Here is a 19836-nt window from a genome sequence, read left to right on the forward strand (position 1 = left end):
TTAAAATTATGCAAACTACTAATGTGTTTCAAAATCAGATCATAAGGTAGATCTGACAGAGACCTGTCTAAATATCCAGAGAAATTTAGCTTCTTTGTCCCCTTTCCCTGTTTCTTCCTTCCCCCAGAGAAACATTTTTTAAGCCTTTGCTTCATTCTCCTATTTTTTTATTTTAAGAAAATATAAATATGTATGCATTCTTTACTCTCTTCTTAGATAAACAGTATACTACACATATTTGCTACATCTTGCTTTTTTTACTTAACAATATATTATTTCAAGAATATTACATAAATGGCATCATATGACATGCAACCTTATGGGACTGCCTTTTCTCACTTAGAGTATTTCTCCAGAGATTCATCCAGGTCACTGAGTGTATCAATAGTTTTTGTTTGTTTGTTTGTAAGATTATAATTTACAAATTAAAAACGCTTTTTAATATGTTTTACTTTTTCTGCTCTTTTTTTTTCCCATTTATTTATTTTATTGCATTTTAGGTTTTGGGGTACATGTGAAGAACATGCAAAATTTTTGCATAGGTACACATGTGGCAGTGTGATTTGCTGCCTTCCTTCCCATCACCTACATCTGGCATTTCTCCCCTTGCTATCTCTCCCCAGCTACCCACCCCCCACCGTCCCTCCCCTATTTCCCCCCAACTGACCCCAGTGTGTAGTGCTCCCCTCCCTGTGTCCATGTGTTCTCATTGTTCAACATCCACCTATGAGTGAGAACATGCGGTGTTTGATCTTCTGCTCTTCTGTCAGTTTGCTGAGAATGATGGTTTCCAGGTTCATCCATGTCCCTACAAAGGACACAAACTCATCGTTTTTGATGGCTGCATAATATTCCATGGTGTATATGTGGCACTTAAGACCTAACACCATAAAAACCCTAGAAGAAAATCTAGGCAAAACCATTCAGGACATAGGTTTAGGCAAGGACTTCATGACCAAAACTTTTTCTGCTCTTTACATCACTCTTCCTTATCTTTATCTTTCTCCGTGTCCTCTTTCCTGTCCTTTTTGTTCTCTTCTTTCTCCTGCCCTTCTTTCTTTTCTGCATCCCAGTTGGCAATCTTGTTGTTGATGAGGTTGTGCAGGGTGACCACAGAACAGATCAACGAAGCCAAGTACACTACCCCCATCTGCTCGTTGGTCTTCAGATAAAAGACTTTGACAAACTCCCGCAGGCTGACGTCTGGCACAGGTTGATGACGTCCTGCTGCTGGTAGATGATCCAGTGGTTGATGGGCAGCTTGCCTGAGGCTACTTTTTTCCAAGTAGCTCCTGATATCCAGAAGTTTGGAGTTCAGTTCCTTCAAACCATGGACCTGATTTGTGATCCGCTGGAACAGAGTGCCTGCCATCGTGTCTTTAGTGTCTCGTAACAAGTGTCCAACTCCAACTTTCTCAGCTCCAATTTCACTGGTCATGTGTTCAAATGTTTTCGAGGTTGGTGTTCTGTCATTATGGACTTCTTCCACTGAAACGTACGCTTCTGTGGGCAGCCCTAGGTCCTTTGGCTTTTTGTCAGTGATGACCAATACGGACTTAGGACAATATATTTTCATGAGTTCGTTGATGGTAATGTCATCCTTGTGTAGTTTAGGGCCTGTGTGGTACCAGCACACTATTCTTTCTCTGGCATTGACTTTCTTGAACCTTCCATACATGTTTTCCAAATAATCATGGTCTAAAAACCACACAGAATCGTCTTTGTCATCTTCATCAAAAGGAACTGCAAAACTGTTCAATACATCAAGCACTTTCTTTTGTCATGACCCCAAAAGCACACCAACAACGCACTTCTGGTTTCCAACCTTTCGGATTTGGTTGAAATGAACCCACACTGAGCAGCACCAGGGTGTGGACCCACCACTGTCTGCACTGCTAGTGGTCACATCATGTCACCCCTTGCCCGCCAGGCCTGGCTCCTTGCCACCTGCAAACATTGGCAGTGGTAGAAATTCCTGGGGTGCCTTCAGGCCCAGCTCAGTTTTTTGTTTTATGTTTTTTCTTTTTTTGTAAAGATGAAGTCTTGCTGTGTCACCAGGTTGGAGTGCAGTGGTGCAATCTCATCTCATTGCAACCTCTGCCTCCCAGGTTCAAGCAATTCTCTTGCCTCAGCTTCCTGAGTAGCTGGAACTATACCGCCATGACTAACTAATTGCTAATTTATTTTATGTTTTAGTAGAGATGAGGTTTCACCATGTTGCCCAGGCTGATCAACTCCTAAGCTCAGGCAATCTGCCTGCCTATAATCCTTCCAAAGTGCTGGGATTATAGGTGTGAACTGCCACACCTTCTGCAGTTTGTTCTTTTTTTATTGCTAAGTGGTATTCCATGGTATATATGGATGTAACACAGTTTATTTAACCTCTCACCTGTTTAAAGGTACATGTATTGCTCTAGTTTGGGATGATTACAAATAAAACTGCTATATGTTTATGTATAGGTTTATATAAACAGAAGTCCTTGTTTCTCTGGGGTAAATGCCTACAAGTATAATTGTTGAGTTGTATGATAACTATGTGTTTAGTTTTTAAAGAAGCTTCCAAACTGTTTTCCAGAATAGTTGTAGCGTTTTAGATTTTCACCAGCAATAAATGAACTATCCAGTTTTTCTGCATTCTTGCCAGCATTGAATGTCACTATTTTGTATTTAAGACATTCTGATAAGTGTAGTGATATCTTATTATAGTTTTAATTTGCCTTTCCCTAATGAGTAATGAGGCCAAGTATCTTTTATGTGCTTATTTGCAATCTATATATCCTCTTTGGTGCAATGTCTTTTTTCATTTTTTAGACTATTTTTTTTTCTATTGAGTTTCAAGCATTCTTTATAGATATTAGATACTAATCTTTCATGAGATATGTTGTTTGCAAAAATTTTCTGCAACTCTGTAGTTTGCCTTTATCCTCTTGAAAGGGTCTTTCATAGAGCAAATTTTAAAATTTTTGGTAAAGTCTAATGTATTAATTTTTCCTTTTATGATTCATGCTTAGGCTCAAATCTAAGAATTTTTTGCCTGGCTCTAAATCCTGAAAATTTTCTCCTATGTTTTCTACTAAAAGGTGTTAAAGTTTTACATTTAAGTCTGTGGCCCATTGAGATTTTTTTAGTCAAAGGTGTGAGATGAGCTATTCTTCTGGTCCTGGGTTTTCTAGCTAGTCTGCCTTCTCCTCTCTATCTTTCAGAGTATTTCCTATGTCTATTTTGTGTATATTGTCCAGGATTTTCAGTTGTGCCACCTCCTTTTGCCTTGATAATTTGTGATAAGAGTTCTGCTGTTACTTGAATTGTTTTCTCTCTGTAGGTAAAGTATTCTTTCTCTCACTGCTTTCATTGTATTTTCTTTGTCTTTTGTTTCCAGAAGTTTGAGTATAATATGTCTAGATGTAAATTTTGAGAGGTTTGTTTAGCTAAAAATTGCTCAACTTCTTAAATCTGTAGGGTTATATCTTTTGGAAACCTTGGGAAGTTTCCAGTCATTGTTTCTTTAAGTAATTTTTCAGCCTCTCCCTCTTTCAGCTCCCCTCTGGGACACAGGTGACACAGATGTTAGGTCTTTTGTTAGAATCCCGTAGGTCTCCAAGGCTCAGATTTGGTGATTTCTGTTGTTCTACCTTTAATTTCGTGAATTTTCTTTGCCCCCTCTATTTTGCTATTGAGCCCATCCTATATGGTTTTTAAAATTTCAGCTACTGAATTTTTAGTTCTAACATTTCCATTTGCTTTCTCCTTATATCTAGTTACTTGCTGAGACTTGCTGTTCTTTGTTGAGATTCTGTTTCCTCACTCGTTTCAAGCCAGTTTGTAGTTCTCCTTGAAGCCTCTCTATGGGAGCCACGTGAAAGTCATTGGAACATTACCACCTCTGTCATCTTTATGTTAGTATCTGTTAATTATCGCTTTTATTTCGTCTTGGATCATCCCAGTTCTTGGTATGATGTGTGATTTGCAATTGAAAATGGGATATTTCTGTATTGTTTTATGAGACTACCTTTTAAAAATACTTCTGGGTTAGCTAGCTCTCTCTGACACCACTCTGGTAAGGAATAATGGGGTCCTTGTCTTTTTATGGTCGGGTGGCAGGAGAAGTATAAGTTAACCACTCAGTCTTCTTTGACATCCAAGCAGTGGGTGCTTCTCATTACTCCTGGGGTTAAAAAGGGAGTTTTGTTTCCCCATTAGGTCTACACTGGTAATTTCCTACAGTGGGCTAGGAAGAAAAACTGTCTATTTGGGTGAAGTGAGTGGCAGTGACATATGGGGACACATATCAGATATTGGATGTGACATATGAGGACAATATTAGATATTGTATGTTTTTCAGACCTATTTTATTCAACAAAATGAATGTTCAACAACTCAACTAAAGGTAGCCCTTATCTTGATCTAATTTCCTGTACTAACATATTTTAACTCTCTTGATGTTAAAGGACATTGATAACTAACAAAATTTTATCAATCTCTTCACACACATGCAAAACATTTACTTGTCCCAACACAATTGAGTTATTTGTATGCAGTGACAAAGTAGGTCTACTAGAAGTCACACTTTATATTAACATGGATTTTAATAAAGACAGTGACTTGAGTGTCTAGTTAATTCCTGGTCCTTATTTCTTGAAGTTGCATATTAGCTGATATTTGGCAAAAATGTAAACTCACAATTGGATTCGAAAGAAAAATTTGTTTTTCTCTAGTATTTGATTCCGAAGGCAGGCGAGACATAAATTACTTAGATTATGCAAATTAATGTCAAACAAAAATGAAGATTTAGTCATTATGAAAACTTGCTCTCTTTAAATTCTTTCTTTATTTCAAATAAGGCCAACTAGTTGCCTACAAATGAAAATGTCCCCACATACCTCCCAGTCATGTCAGGGGCTGACTTTCAAACACAGAAGCACCATCCTACCTTAATTCTCCAATTAGGCAGGACAAAAGCAGGAAAACAAATTTGAAGCAAACAATGTTCAGACTCTGTGCAGAAACTAAAGTTACTCTCAATTTCTTTATCCTTTTTGTGAAGAATCGTGACATTGTTCTAATCAACTATGGAGTTGAAATATAAGAATAAAACTCAGCTTGTAACTATATGTTAGCTTTCTTTATGGACTTTCCTAAGAATCAAAAGAACCGAATACAAAATAAAAAGTTAATAAGTTATTAAGAGAATGCTATTTATTAAAAAAAAATTTTATAGCTGTAGCTGTTATGTATGAAAAAAGTCTTGCTAAATGGTAGAAAGCTATGGATTCAAATCTCAGCTCTGCTACTTGCTGGCCAATAAATGGACTGCACTTTGAAGCTTATTTGTGCTCCAGTTTCATCACAATGTTTAAAGGGAAGCCTAAATATATTCTTTAAAAATCTCCACTGCTACCTCAGGCTGCCCCCAGGTGATGAGGAATAGAGTTGTGCTCACCTGAGTTTGCATGATAGATAATCTGTAGAGATAAAAGAATGAGTGAGCTCTATTAGTTTTTTCTTTTTTAAAAAATTGAATCTCCAGGTAATTCTAAGTCTGCAGCCAGGTTAGAAAAGCACAGAGATAGATCATAAGCACTATAAGGGCAGGACTTTTGATTATGCAATTTGCTGTTACATTGTTCATACCCAGAATGTTATCTGTCTGATAGGAGAGCTTAATTAATATTTATCAAGAGGACAAATCAATAAATGAATGTGTACTTGACTTTTTCTTTTTTGAGATGAAGTCTCGCACTGTCACCCGGGCTGGAGTGCAGTGGCGCAATCTTGGCTCACTGCAACCTCCGCCTCCCAGGTTCAAGCCATTCTCCTGCCTCAGCCTCCCAAGTACCTGGGATTACAGGTGCCCACTGACTTTATTAAAGAAGTAATACAAGCAATCCTCAAGTCAAACCCTGCTGTAATATCGTAGTTGTCATCAGTTGACTACTGACAATGTACCACGAGTGGATCCTAAAACTGATTTAAAACCTTCCATTCTGTCTAGCATAAAATCTGAACTTTTTATCATAGTGTTTAAGGCACTGCATGATCTAGCCCCTACTAACCTGTCTCCCCTCATCCTCATCACTCTCCCTGTCTGGTCACAAAGGACTCTATTTACTTCTTGATCCCGTTAAGTTAGTTCTCACCCTAAGACCTTTGTTCTTGCTGCCCCCTCTCCCTGGATGACTCTTCTCTAGATTTCCACATGCCTGATTCTTCATCAGTGGAGTAGCAGCTCCAATATGCCATCGCTCAGACGCATCTTCCATGGCTACCCTTTCCAATGTGCCTCTACCCTGTCAGCCACTCTGTCCTATGACCCTGTTGCAATTTCCTCCTAGTAGCTAACAATCAGAAACCCCTTTTTATTTATTTATTTTTAAATATTTTATGTCTTCTCAATCCCACTAGAATTTGAGTAATGTGAAAACAGAAACCTCGTCTTTTTCTTTATTTTTTTCATGCAGTGTATCCAGTACTCAGGACAATGCCCAATACGAACAGAAACTTATTGATGAATGCATACAAGGATAAAAGAAAGTCATATTTGCTATTTATTATTATTTATTATTTGTTTACCCTTAGGAAAGTCACATATCTCCTCAGATGATGTTGGTTTGCCTTTATTGTCCTGCCTGATCTTAAAGGAAAATGCTTCAAAGCATATTGCATAAGATTTTCAAAAAACAGCAGTTGAACATAGATTTTTATTTATCTTTTTTAAATATATAGGAGTGGAATTGCTGGGTAAAGTTACTTGTGTTTAATTTTCAAGAAATTGCCAAACAATTCTCTAACATGATGGTGTCATTGTATACTCTTATCAGCCGTGGATAGGGTTCCAGTGGCTTGATATTCTCACCGGTATTAGCAGTGTCCATCTTTTTAATCTTAGTCATTTAAGTGAGCATAAAAAATGGTCGGGCGTGGTGGCTCATGCCTGTTATTTCACACTTTGGGAGGAAAAGGTGGGTGGATGACCTGAGGTCAGGAGTTTGAGACCAGCCTGGCCAATGTGGTGAAACTCCGTCTCTACTAAAAATACAAAAATTAGCCAGGTGTGGTGGTGACTGCCTGTAATCCCAGCTGCTGGGGAAGCTGAGGCAGGAGAATTGCTTGAACCTGGGAGGCAGAGGTTGCAGTGAGCCGAGATTGTACCACTGCACTCCAGTCTGGGCAACAAAGCAAAACTCTGTCTCAAAAATAAATACATAAATATGCAATGATATATTATCATTATTCTAGACTAATGACACTGAGCATTCTTCTGTGCTTATGGCTATTCATTAGATCTGCTCTTGTGAAGTATCTTTTCACATTTTTTTGTCATTTTTAATGTGTGTTCTGTGTGTTGATTTTGGGATTTCTTTATTTATTTTCTATACAATCACTTTGTCAAATGTATTTACCAATACATTTCAATGCTTACACTACATTGACAATGACTTTTCATTTTCTTAATGACGTGTTTGATGAATTCTTCATTGTCATGATGTCTAACTTGCCAACTTTTATGTTTAGTACTACTTACCTTAAGATTATGGAAAATTTTTGATGTTAAGAATATAGGGAAATATATTAAGAATTAAGAAATCTTTGCCCATCCTAAGGTTGTGAAGCTATTTCCCTATATTCTCTTTATTCTGGAAGCTTTTCAGTTTTACTTTCTTATTGCAGATTAATTTTATTGCATGTGACTTTATGCAGGAATTTCAAGTCTTTTCTTTCATATGTTTATCAAGTTGCTTATTCAAATTTTATAGAAAGGTTATTACAGCTTTTTAAAAAATAATAGGATGAAAAGGAAACTGCCTTACCATCCATCAACAGAAAAATGGAAGAACACGTTATACAGGCTGGAAGTTGTGGCTCACGCCTGTATTTCCAGCAGTTTGGGAGGCCAAGCCAGGAGGATGACTGGAGCCTGGGAGTTCACGACCAGCCTGGGCAACATATGGAGACGCTGTCTCTACAAAAAATGAGGTTGAAGGATCCCTTGAGCCCAGGAGTTGGAGGCTGAAATGAGCCGTGATCATGCCATTTATAAAAGCATCTTGTGTCCTGATTGGGGTATGATAACACAGGTATAACATTTATCAAATTTCATCAGATTATACAATTAAGAGCTGTGCATTTCACTGTATGTATATTTTACCTCAAAAATATCTAGCAGCTGATAGTGACAGAGAGATGATAAGCACAGTCTGCATGTAAGGGAAAACTTTAAATATTTCAGTAACTCAAGTTTGTCCCATAATGATGAACTTAAAAAATCAAGAAATGGTTAATTTTTTCTCAGAATCTTCTTTTAATAATTCAGGACATTGGTTGGGTGCGGTGGCTCATGCCTATAATTCCAACACTTTGGGAGGCCGAGGTAGGCAAATCACAAGGTCAGGAGTTTGAGACCAGCCTGGATAACATGGTGAAATCCCGTCTCTACTACAAATATACAAAATTATCTGGCGTGGTGGTGGGCACCCGTAATCTCAGCTACTCAGGAGGCTGAGCCAGGGGAATTACTTGAATTCAGAAGTCAGAGATTGCAGTGAGCCGAGGCTGCACCGCTGCACTCCAGCCCCGGGCGAGAGTGCGAGGCTCCTTTAAAAAAAAAAAAAATCAGGACATCTACTTAAATATATTTTGAATGTAAAACTAATATTTAAGAAGTTTTTATATTTAAAGTAGCATACTTTACTTAGAATGATTTACATATAAGAAACCTCTAATAACTGACAATGTGTGATGTGTTTATGTAAATACATAAATTCTCAAAACAGGTGCACATATGTACATGTGTCTGCCTCAGGATCATAGAACAAAGCCACAAAAAACTATATAATTGTACTGTAAAAGATTGATGTGCTTTCTTGGGCTTCATAGTCTTTTTTTTTTTTTTTTTTAATTACATGGAAAATTGATTCTGGTATATAAAAGTGATAATAAAAAAGCCAAGAAAAGTCAGCTAAGAATGACCTTTAAATGGCATTTATGTTTGGCTATTACTTTTGTTCCTGTTTTCAGGTTTGGAGTTTCAGCACTCTAAACTCAGGAGGAGATGTGATAGTTGCTTCAAGTCTTACTTCCCTCACCAGCATCCATACAGGCTCAGATACACCTGGACCAAATTCTCAGAGGTACCACTGCTGTCTGGGAAAGCTCATCCAAGTTTCCTGCAGGAAAACCACAGGCACAAGAGCTTGGAAAGCCTGGATATGGGGCAAAAAGTGACTGACTCTCCTTTGCCTGCCCTATGCATTGATGAGAAGTAGATGCCCCTCAGAGCTTCCTTAATTAAACTTGTTTTGACAACTCAGAAAAAAGGTGCATCCAAATGAGATAACTTATCTCAAGGAGCATGCTTGGAACTTTATTCCTATAAGTCATTTTACTTACAGTTGCAAAACTAATTGTTCTTAAAACTAACAAGAATTCTATCTGCTAATCCAGGTTTGCTTTTTAAAATCAGAAAAAAAATGAGGAGACTGTCTAAAAATTATATTTTTCTGTAATAGGAGATTATATAAAGAGGATGCATTTAAATTCTTTTCCTTTTTGCTTTAACTTTGGTAATGATGTAGAAATATGGTACGAACCTGAGTCTTCTCACTTTCCTAAGAAAATGACAAATAATTAAAACATTAAGCATGCTTCTCTTTCACTTCTCTACTCATCCACTTGTATATCTAAGTTTCCCTTCTTGTTTCTGCTCTGCATTCAGAGTTGCTTTTTCTTTTCCTACTGAGTGAAACTGCAAATTGAAGGTGGAGAAGTGAAAAAATCAGGAAAGTTTTAAACAGTTTTACATAAAAAGCTTGTTTGCCATGTCTAACCCTCCATCAGTTAACTATGTAAGCCTGTTTCTTAAAATACAATGTCTAGTGAAGCAGATCATAAAACTTACTTTTCCAAATTTTTTCTTCAGAACAAATAATGGCAGTTCTATTTTATTTTTGTCCAAGCTCATTTTACTTTATTATTTTAAAATTCTCTTCATTATTCTTCAGTTGTTTGGTACTGAACTCTAGGCAGGGAGTGGGAAGAAGAACTACATCAAACCAGGTGTAGTGGCTCACACCTGAAATTCCAGTACTTTGGGAGGCTGATGCAGGAGGATTGCTTTAGTTTAGGAGTTTTAGATGAGCCTGAGCAACATAGCAAGACCCTGTCTCTATAAGAAATTAAAATTTTAAAAAATTAGCCAGGTATGTGATACATGCTTGTGGTCCCAGCAACTCTGGAGGCTAAGGTGGGAGGATCACTTGAGTGTAGGAGTTTGAGTCTGCACTGAGCTGTGATTGTAACACTGTGCTACAGCCTAGATGATGGAGTAAGACCCTGTCTATAAAAACAAACAAAATCTAAGTCAGTACTGAGTAAGGAGATTACCTTGGAATATACAATGTAATAGTGATCTGACTCTTTCAAAAAGAATAGCAAATAAATGTGCGACTGTACAGTTTGTATTGCTGCTAGCAGTGATCTCCTTCAGTACTGAGAAACACTGTGAGTCAGATTTTGTAGTGGATGCTTTCCACATGGTAGTTAACTTAAGCTTCAAAACAAATCTGCCAGGTTGGTATTATTTTCATTTTATTGGAAAGGCCACTGCAACTCTGAACCACGATAACTACAGTTAGTTTAAAGTTGCATTTTTTTAAGTTAGAAAACTCCTTATCCTTCTAATTTGCTTCACTAGGTGCTGAAAAATGTAAAAAGAAACAAAAATCCTGACATACTTTATTGTTTGATTATAATAAAACTCTGGGACAACGTACAGTATCACCAACTACCGTAAACAAACAGCCTCCTGAAAATTGAGACAAGTTATGTCAAGAAAACTTGAGAGACTTATTTCTACATAGCCAAGTAAATAATTTCACATGAGACCAAACTCTGTCATTTTATTTATTATTTAAATTAAAAAGAAACATTTTTCTTCTTAGTATCTCAGTATACTTATTGTCATCCTTCCTTAAGAGTTTTTTAGACCAGAAATCCCTAGCTTATAGAGATATAAGCAGGAATGAATAAAAGCTTTGAGGAAAATAATATTTTACTCATGAGACTAGGCCTTAAAGTTAATGCAATTTTAAGACAATAGTCTCCAACTACGTGTTTCTCGCCTGTTTCTAACTCCAGTGGAAAAATACCTTTGAAGTCCATGGCAAAGCTTCATGCTCAGAGAAGAAATAAAGCTAGAGATGAAGTCTTGTTCACTTTCATACCACAGGCTGTATTTTGCCAGCACTTGTTAGTTTTCCTTGAATTAAAGTACATAGACGACTACTGTTGCTCTCAATTTGATTTTCTCCTTGTAATAGATGACAAAGGCTCACCTCAACCACTGTACTGCTTGGCTAGTTTTTCAAAGCAGGGGTCCCCAGTCCACAGACCGTGGACCAGTAGTGGTCCATGACTTGTTAGAAACAGGGCTGCGTGGCAGGAAGTGAGCAGCAGGCAAGCGAGAAAGCTTCATCTGTATTTACAGCCGCTCCCTATCACTCACATTACAGCCTGAGTTCCTCCTCCTGTCAGATCAGCGGCAGCAGTAGATTCTCATAGGAACACAAACCATATTGTGAACTGCACATAGGAGGAATCTAGGTTGCACTCTCCTTATGAGAATCTAATGTCTGATGATCTGATGTGGAGCTGTGGCCGGGATACTAGAGCTGGGGAGTGGCTGCAAATAAAGATTAACATTAGCAGAGAGGTTTGACGGCACAGAGGCAATAATAAACCAATTGCTTGCAGACTCATATCGAAACTCAATCAGTGAGTGACAAGTGACAAGCTACATCTGGTGGCAGGCTTTATAGTAGCAAGTGATGTACTTCAACTACACAGCTGCATTTGGAGGCCTTAAGAATATGTTTAAGACAACTTCAAATATCCATGCGTTCTGGATTAAAGTCAAGGATGAATATCCTGAAATTACCACAAAAGCACTGAAAAGCCTGCTCTCATTTCCTAAATCCTATCTTTGTAAAGTGGGTTTTTCTGCAGTGACAGCAACCAAAGGAGGTTACGGAGTAGACTGGACATAAACAACACATTCTGGGTGTCACTGTCTCCCATTAACCCCAGATGGGACCGTCTAGTTGCAGGAAAGCAAGCTCAGAGCTCCCACTGTTTCTACATAGTGAGTGGTATAATCTACATCATATTGAGTTGTATAATTATTTCATTATATATTATAGTGTAATAAAAATAGAAATAATGTGCCCAGTAAATGTAATGTGCTTGAATCATCCCCAAACCTTCCCCCGCCCCCTCGTCCGTGGAAAAATTGTCTTCCATGAAACTGGTCCCTGGTGCCAAAAAGGTTGAGGACCACTGTCTTAAAGAAACAATGCTAAATGCAGAGTTATCAAATCTCTGCATAATGTAAGCATCAAAATAATTCATCCAGACTAGAAGTATTTTAGGATATTTTTCTTTTTTTATATTGAGCTTGTCTGTATTGATTATATTATCTAAATAATTGACAGATTTTATATTTCATTTTGTCAACAGAGGCACATCTTGAGAATCCAAAGCATTCACATGCTTTTATTTCTAAAGCTGAAGAATCTTTCGTCATTTACCACGTAAGAGCATGGATAAGAATCATATGTCCTCTGTTAAAACTGCGGCTGTCCCTTCATAGATGGTAATCATTTGTTGAAATGTTTTATACAATTATGTATTTAAAATAAATGGTCTTTCATTCTGTGGATGTTAGTTATCATAGAAATGGATTCTGCCCCCACAAAACAATGTGGAAACTTGGGGTGGGTGTGGTGGCTCATGGCCGTAATCCTAGCACTTTGGGAAGCCAAAGCACGTAGATTGCTGGAGTCAAGGAGTTTGAGACCAGCATGGGCTACATGGTGAAACCTTGCCTCTACCAAAAATACAAAAACTAGCTGAGCGTGGCGGTGCACACCTGTAGTCACAGCTTCTCAGGAGGCTGAGGAGAAAGAATTACTTGAACCCAGGAGGCACAAGTTGCAGTGAGCTGAGATCACACCACTGCATTCCAGCCTGGGTGACAAAGGGAGACCTGTCTCCAAAACCAAAAACCAAAACAAAAAACCAATGTGGAAACTCAGATTGGGAGCTCAGTCTTGTGAAATAACTGATGGCATCATTCAATTCTCTAGTGATCAAGAGTTGATGACTTTTTTTCTTTTTTCCCTTCTCTAAAAAAACAAAAAAGAAAAGCAAGGAAGCAAAACAAAAGCAAAAATCTAGCTGTTGACCTTGCAAACATTTTACTATTGGAGATAATTTTACAGGTGCAAGAATGATTTCAATCCCATACTTTTCAACCTGGATAAAGTTCTAAATATGGGACAGGGATTGAAAATTTGCAAACTCCAAAGAGCTATTTGAAACTATTTATTTCCTTTGTTTCTTCTATGTAAACCTTTAAGGTGCAACTTAAAAACTAGGGCCAGGGGCTGAACATGGATGTGGAAGTTCTGCACATTACCACTATTTTCTGACGTCTCCTTTCTTCGTGAAATCAAATTATCCTTCTGGCCTCTGAAGACTTTAGAACCTGATACCTCTCCTTAAATCCACCTCTTAAACCTAATATGACAATTCTTCTTCCTTTTTTTTTTTTTTTTTTGAGATGGAGTCTCGCTCTGTCAGCCAGGCTGGAGTGTAATAGCGTGATCTTGGCTCACTGCAACCTCTGCCTCCCAGGTTCAAGCAATCTCCTGCCTCACCCTCCCAAGTAGCTGGGATTACATGCCTGTACAACTATGCCTGGCTAATTTTTGTATTTTTAGTAGAGATGGGGTTTCGCCATGCTGGCCAGGTTGGTCACAAACTCCTGACTTCAAGTGATCCACACACCTTGGCTTCCCAAAGTGCTATGATTACACGATGAGCCAACACGGGTGGCCTAATATGAGAATTATTTTAGGTAAAATAGTAAAGGATGTAATTGTGACCTATTATTCATACTATTCAGGTATTTAGCACAGTGCCTGGCATATAGTCATTACTCAAATCACAGCATAATAGCACTTGGTCATATCTTCTAGGTATTTGAGAAGTTCATCTTACCTTTTTCTAGTTTTCCATAAAAATTCTTTTTTCAAGAGACACGGCTTGCTTTGTGACCTACGCTAGAGTGCAGCAATGTGAGAATGGCTCATGTGACCTGGAACTCCTTAGCCCAAGAACCCTCCCACCTCAGCCTCTATAGTAACTAGGACTGCAGGTACATGCTATCATGCTTGGCTATTTTTTTAATTTTTATTTTTGGTACAGACAGGGTCTTACTATGTTGTCCAAGCTGGTCGTGAACACCTTTATTTGGGTTATCTTCCTGTTTCAGCCTCCTAAGGTGCTGGGACTATAGGCATGAGCCACTCTACCCAGCCTAGACTAAGTTCCTGTCCCTACTTTGTTCTGTGTCATTAGAGAATGCCTATATTTCATTTTTAAACAAAATTTTCTTGAACTTACCTTGTCCAAAATGAGCTGCCTTGTACACGGCTTGAACACCTGGGTATCCTAAACTCCTACAGACGACCTGTCCAACTCGCACTTCCCAGCGATCATCACAAACTGTACCCCACTGCCCGCTGTGGAATATCTCCACCCTCCCTTCGTGAGGGCCGCTCCCACCAACCAGTCGAACTTTCTTAAATGGAGCTGTAAAAAAAGACAAGCAAGTATTAATTACATGCATATTGTTTTATAACACTTTTTTTTAACACATACACAAAAACGTTTTAACACATTTTTCCAATAAGTTCAACTATTGGAATAAATATTAAACTTTCTAGCACCACCTATTGGTAAAGAGTTTAACTGCAAATATTGCAGTTTTAAAAGCTGAAGTGCAAAATCCAATCTCTTACATGTAATTTTTATATACGAAAACACTTCAAAGATTTTGTTCCAATGACTTTCAATTTTAACAGATACAAGTTTGCTAATGCCATATAGATTTTTCATACTATTAAAAAATTCATAACTAAATGGTTCATTATTTTCTTGATATACAAATATACAAACTTATGAACATATAATACAGAGACTTTCAATAGGAGGAAGAGGAGCAGATATCTTAGAATATCATAAACACAAAAAGAGGTGACCAAATTTTATATCTTTTACCAAGGGAAACAACGTAACTATAGTAACAACATTCGTTTAGAAATCGCAAAGAATTCCCTTGTTGTGGGGTTCCTGGATTTTGTACCAATTTTTTTTGTGGTTTTCTTTTTTAGAAAAAAATATTAATGAGATTAAAAAATCAGACAATTTTGTGTACTTTGAGAAATGACTAAAATAGTAAACTACAAAGAAACTTTGTTTATAACTATTAGTTTTATTCTGTAATGTCTAATCAAAATGACCATATGTACAATAAACTTGTAAAATCTTCATCATACTACAGAAAGATTTACGTAAATACAAAATAGTTCTTTTCTATTTTTGAAAACCTATATATATATGTGTGTGTGTGTGTGTCTGTGTGTGTGTGTGTGTGTGTATATATATACACACTTTGACCTAAGGGCAGATTAAATAAAATAGTACAACAAATACAAGAGCAGTTCACTTGGAGTATCAAAATTCTTTAAGCAGGCTGTATTATTCTGCTAAGTATTTATGTAGAAAATTATTTGGCTAAAGAACATGAAAGGCAGAGATGAAAAATATTTTCTAAAATTTAGTTAATAACAAATACAAATAATATTTTCTAATCATAAAAATGAATGAATAAATGCAATTCTATTTAAACATATCTTTCCAAATATCAGTTCAAGAAATGCATTATAAAAGAAGCAAGATGTAATTGTCACAACAAAAATATCTCTCTAATGTGAAAACGGAGATTTACAGTGTGGCTTTTTGGAGCCATTAATTGAAGAAATATTCAGTAACTTTTTTTTCTCCAATTCAGATCAGTTTATTAGAATAGTAATCTAATAATATTTAAGGTTGTTAGATTACAGCTCTAACAAATGTTTTTAACTTATGCTTATCAATGTTTTAACAGCAATTTAATAACATTTAAAGTTATTAGATTACTGGCAATTTCCTGTAATGAAACTGAGTGACCTGAGCCATGCAGAAAGATAAAAGGTGGCATGTTAATATATATAATTACAATTATTCTGTTCATTCTTCCAAAATATAATTCAGTGCTAAATACTGAATTGGTGTAATCACATCTAAGTGCATAAGCCGTTCTTCACTTAATAAGTGTAAATTAAAAACATTTTAAAAAATAAAAATAATTTGTTATTACAGTATTTCAACTTTCAATTACTAGTAAAATTCCTGAGTGGCCCAATAATTTCCTGTAATTGCCTAAAGAAAATGAGAAAGAAAAATCTAAGAATGGATTGTGTAAAGTCTTTACACATTAGAGTCATATTTTATTTTCTACTGTGATGTTCAAATGTTTATTTTTATATAAGTCAACTATGTCCTAAAATAATATATTTATAATGCATGCTATGAAAAAATAGACATATTCAAATATTTGATTGTATAAGCCTACTTGACCTATTGTCCAAACAAGTGTATGTAAGCATTCTCACTGCCTGTTGTTTACCTCTTACTCCTCCCAAAATGTCATCAATGAGCCTTGCTCGTCCTGGAGCAGTGGTTCTCAAACAATAATACACAGAATGATAGATTAACCTCATGCTGAGTTTTTCATTCAGTACATCTTGAGTAGGGCTCAATAATTTGCACTTTTAACAAGCTTCCAATAGCTAATGCTATTGGTCCAGGGACCACACTTTGAGAACCACTAACCCAGATGACTGTAGTATATATTTAGAAGAGGAGACATATTATATCAGAAATAGATGGTACTGCTGATGCAATCCTTTGATCTCATTTATTGCAAAAAGAATGAAAGACTGTAAATTTCTAGAAAATTCCCTATGCTCAAGGGATCTTGAGGGGGAGTAGTTACTTCTATTCAAATTCTTTAGAGCCAAATATGATTGGGTATGCTAATCCTTATCTGTCACCAGAAATATTTTTCAGTTACAAATCAACTATTGACAGGTGACCACACATTACTGATCCTTGACCATCTCTATAGTAATACAAAGGAATGGTCTCTAAATAGGTCAGTAGACTCATTTGAGAGTTGGCTTCACCCACCATTCAACTGCTCTGTTTTGGTGGTGTGGAAAGGTTCATTTTGTCATCAACCTCGATCATAGCCTTTTCGTTTTCCTTTTCTTTGAGACAGAGTATCGATCTGTTGCCCAGGCTGGAGTGCAATGGTGCCATCTAGGCTCACTGCAACCTCACCTCTTAGGTTCAAGTGATTCTCTTGCCTCAGTCTCCCGAGTAGCTAAGATTACAGGCACCCGCCACCATGTCCAGCTAATTTTTGTATTTTTATTAGAGACAGGGTTTCCACAGGTTAGCCAGGCTGGTCTCGAACTTCTGGCCTCAGGTAATCCACCCACCTCGGCCTCCAAAAATGCTGGGATTACAGGTGTGAGTCACCATGCCTGGCCCATCATAGCATTTTCTCTGTAAGTGAAGGATCAGATCTTCTCTGAAACTACCTAACTCATTGTCATAGAGATGTAAAGAATGTCTATGGTTTCTTTGGTGTCAAACTAATATATTTAGTGTGACAGGTTATTTTTTTCCATTTGGGAATTTTTATCTTAGAGATTTCAGAAGATAGTAATATATATATATATATATATATATATATATATATATTTTTTTTTTTCTGGGTAACCGTTACCTCTTAACTTTGTGTAGACATTTTCTAGATTCAAATCAGATAAACACACATAAGTACTGACTATGTGCATAAACAATGATTCCCTGTATTATTACTTAAACAGAAACAGAAACTACAGTAACTTAAACCAAAATGGAAATAATAATGCATTTAAAGGATCATGGGATATTTCATAGAACCAAAGGATAAGATTATAGTTAGGTATCTGGAATAGCTGGCCAAGTCCTGAATCTGCCTAGAGTCTTCAACTTATGTCCAAGCTTCTTTTTGTAGGTTGCTTTATTATTCTTTTTTTGTTGCAAGCTAGATATCATTGCTCTCCAGTTCACTTGATAGAATATGTCTGCTAACAGCTCCTACGCTTATATTTTAGAGTTCTCAATGACAGTTACTGTCTCTTTCTCAGTGACAGACTCACAGTTCTGAGTCACCTAACTTCATATTTTACAGCCTATTTCTTAGTGATAGATTCTAAAATATCCAGGGAAGTTCTCCTATGGCCTAGAAGATTATTATTTTAATAATCTTGGTGCATTTATGCAAATATTTGCTATTTCTTTTCTTTTTTTTTTTTTTTTGAGATAGAATCTTGCTCTTGTTGCTCAGATGGAGTGCGGTGGCCTGATCTCAGCTCACTGCAACCTCTGCATCCTAGTTTCAAGCAACTCTCCTGCTTCAGCCTCCTGAGTAGCAGGGATTACAGGCATCCGCCATCACACCTGGTTAATTTTTTGTATTTTTTTTTTTTTTAGTAGACATGGGGTTTCTCCATGTTAGTCAGGCTGGTCTCGAACTCTTGACTTCAGGTGATCCGCCCACCTTGGCCTCCCAAAGTGCTAAGATTAAAGGCATGGGCCACCATGCCCAGCCTGCTATCTGTTTCTCTACAGAAAAAGTTTGGGAATCCCTGGTAGTATTACAAACATAATAGACTAGAATGATAGAGGATTTCATGGGGATATTCTTGCCAAGTGACTTCTGGAATAAATAAGGTGATGATTAATCTCTGCTCACCTTTCCAATCTAACCCTTGAGAAATTCTCCTCCCATGCATTTCTGTCTTTTTACTTTAGTTATATAACTCTTCACATTTTTCAAATAAGAAGTCTCATTCTCCATTATTTCTGGGGCTTTTGTTCCTGTCTGGAATGTTCCTTCTTCCCTTCCCTCTTCCCCTCTTATTTCTCCACTCTCAATCTCCAAATTTGGACTGGTTACACTGTAGCAGTATGACAAATGCTATACCAAATCTCTGTAAACTGGTTTTTCCCATTAGTCTGAAAGAAACCCCTTATGGTCATCTTTTCAGTGTCTGACAGAATGCAGGTTGTCACTTAGTAGTCACTTGATGAAGAGTTATGGCATGAATGAGTAAATGAATGAATGGTGAGCTTCTCCTGATACATGGACTACATTACCCAGTGAGATTAAATTGACAAATGCTTAAAATACCAAATAATATAAGAAACAGATTTTAGTATTTCACAAGTCTTTAGAGGGAATATAGTCTCTATGTGTAGAAACAGAAAAATCGTGAAGGAAAGATCAATTTAACTGGCAGAAACATGAGTGTTTTTATGGAGAAAACCCCCATGGCTGGCTACTGAGGGCTTTTCCAAATATGAGGGTTTAGTGGGAGGCTCTGATCAAAGAAGCCCTAGACATTAGAAAATCTGATTTTGTCAGCTCAGTGAGCAGATCTCTCTCTTAGAGGCAGACTAATGTTAAACAGAATCTTGGGACTAAATGTCAATTCAATTTACAATGAGAAATGTAATTGCCTCAAAAACTAGAATATTTGAATCTGTTTGACAAGGCCATTTTCTCCCTTTGGGCAATCTGCATGGGAAGCCAAATCACAAGCAATGAACTCTTAGTTTAATTAATTTATTAATTTGCAATGAGACCTAGCAGTGAGATTTTGCTTCTGGGACTGGCCAGTGAACTTTGGTTAAAACGTTCTTTATATATGTTAATACATTCAGTCAGCTTAAATGATTTGACATATCTCTGCTGATTCATTGAATGTTCATTCTATAGTCTAATTTTTTTCTCTCTTTTTTTGAGACAGTCTTGTTCTGTTTCCCAGGGTGGAGTGCAGT

At 37.0% G+C, this 19836-nt stretch overlaps 1 pseudogene; it reads right to left on the reverse strand.

The window, feature by feature from the left end:
- Positions 1–949: 949 nt before the first annotated feature.
- LOC108283289 overlaps positions 950–19836 on the reverse strand; it is a 39773-nt pseudogene continuing 20886 nt past the window's right edge.

The sequence above is a fragment of the Cebus imitator genome, unplaced genomic scaffold (genome assembly GCF_001604975.1).
Source record: "Cebus imitator isolate Cc_AM_T3 unplaced genomic scaffold, Cebus_imitator-1.0 Scaffold13, whole genome shotgun sequence".
In the NCBI taxonomy this organism is placed as follows: Eukaryota; Metazoa; Chordata; class Mammalia; order Primates; family Cebidae; genus Cebus; species Cebus imitator.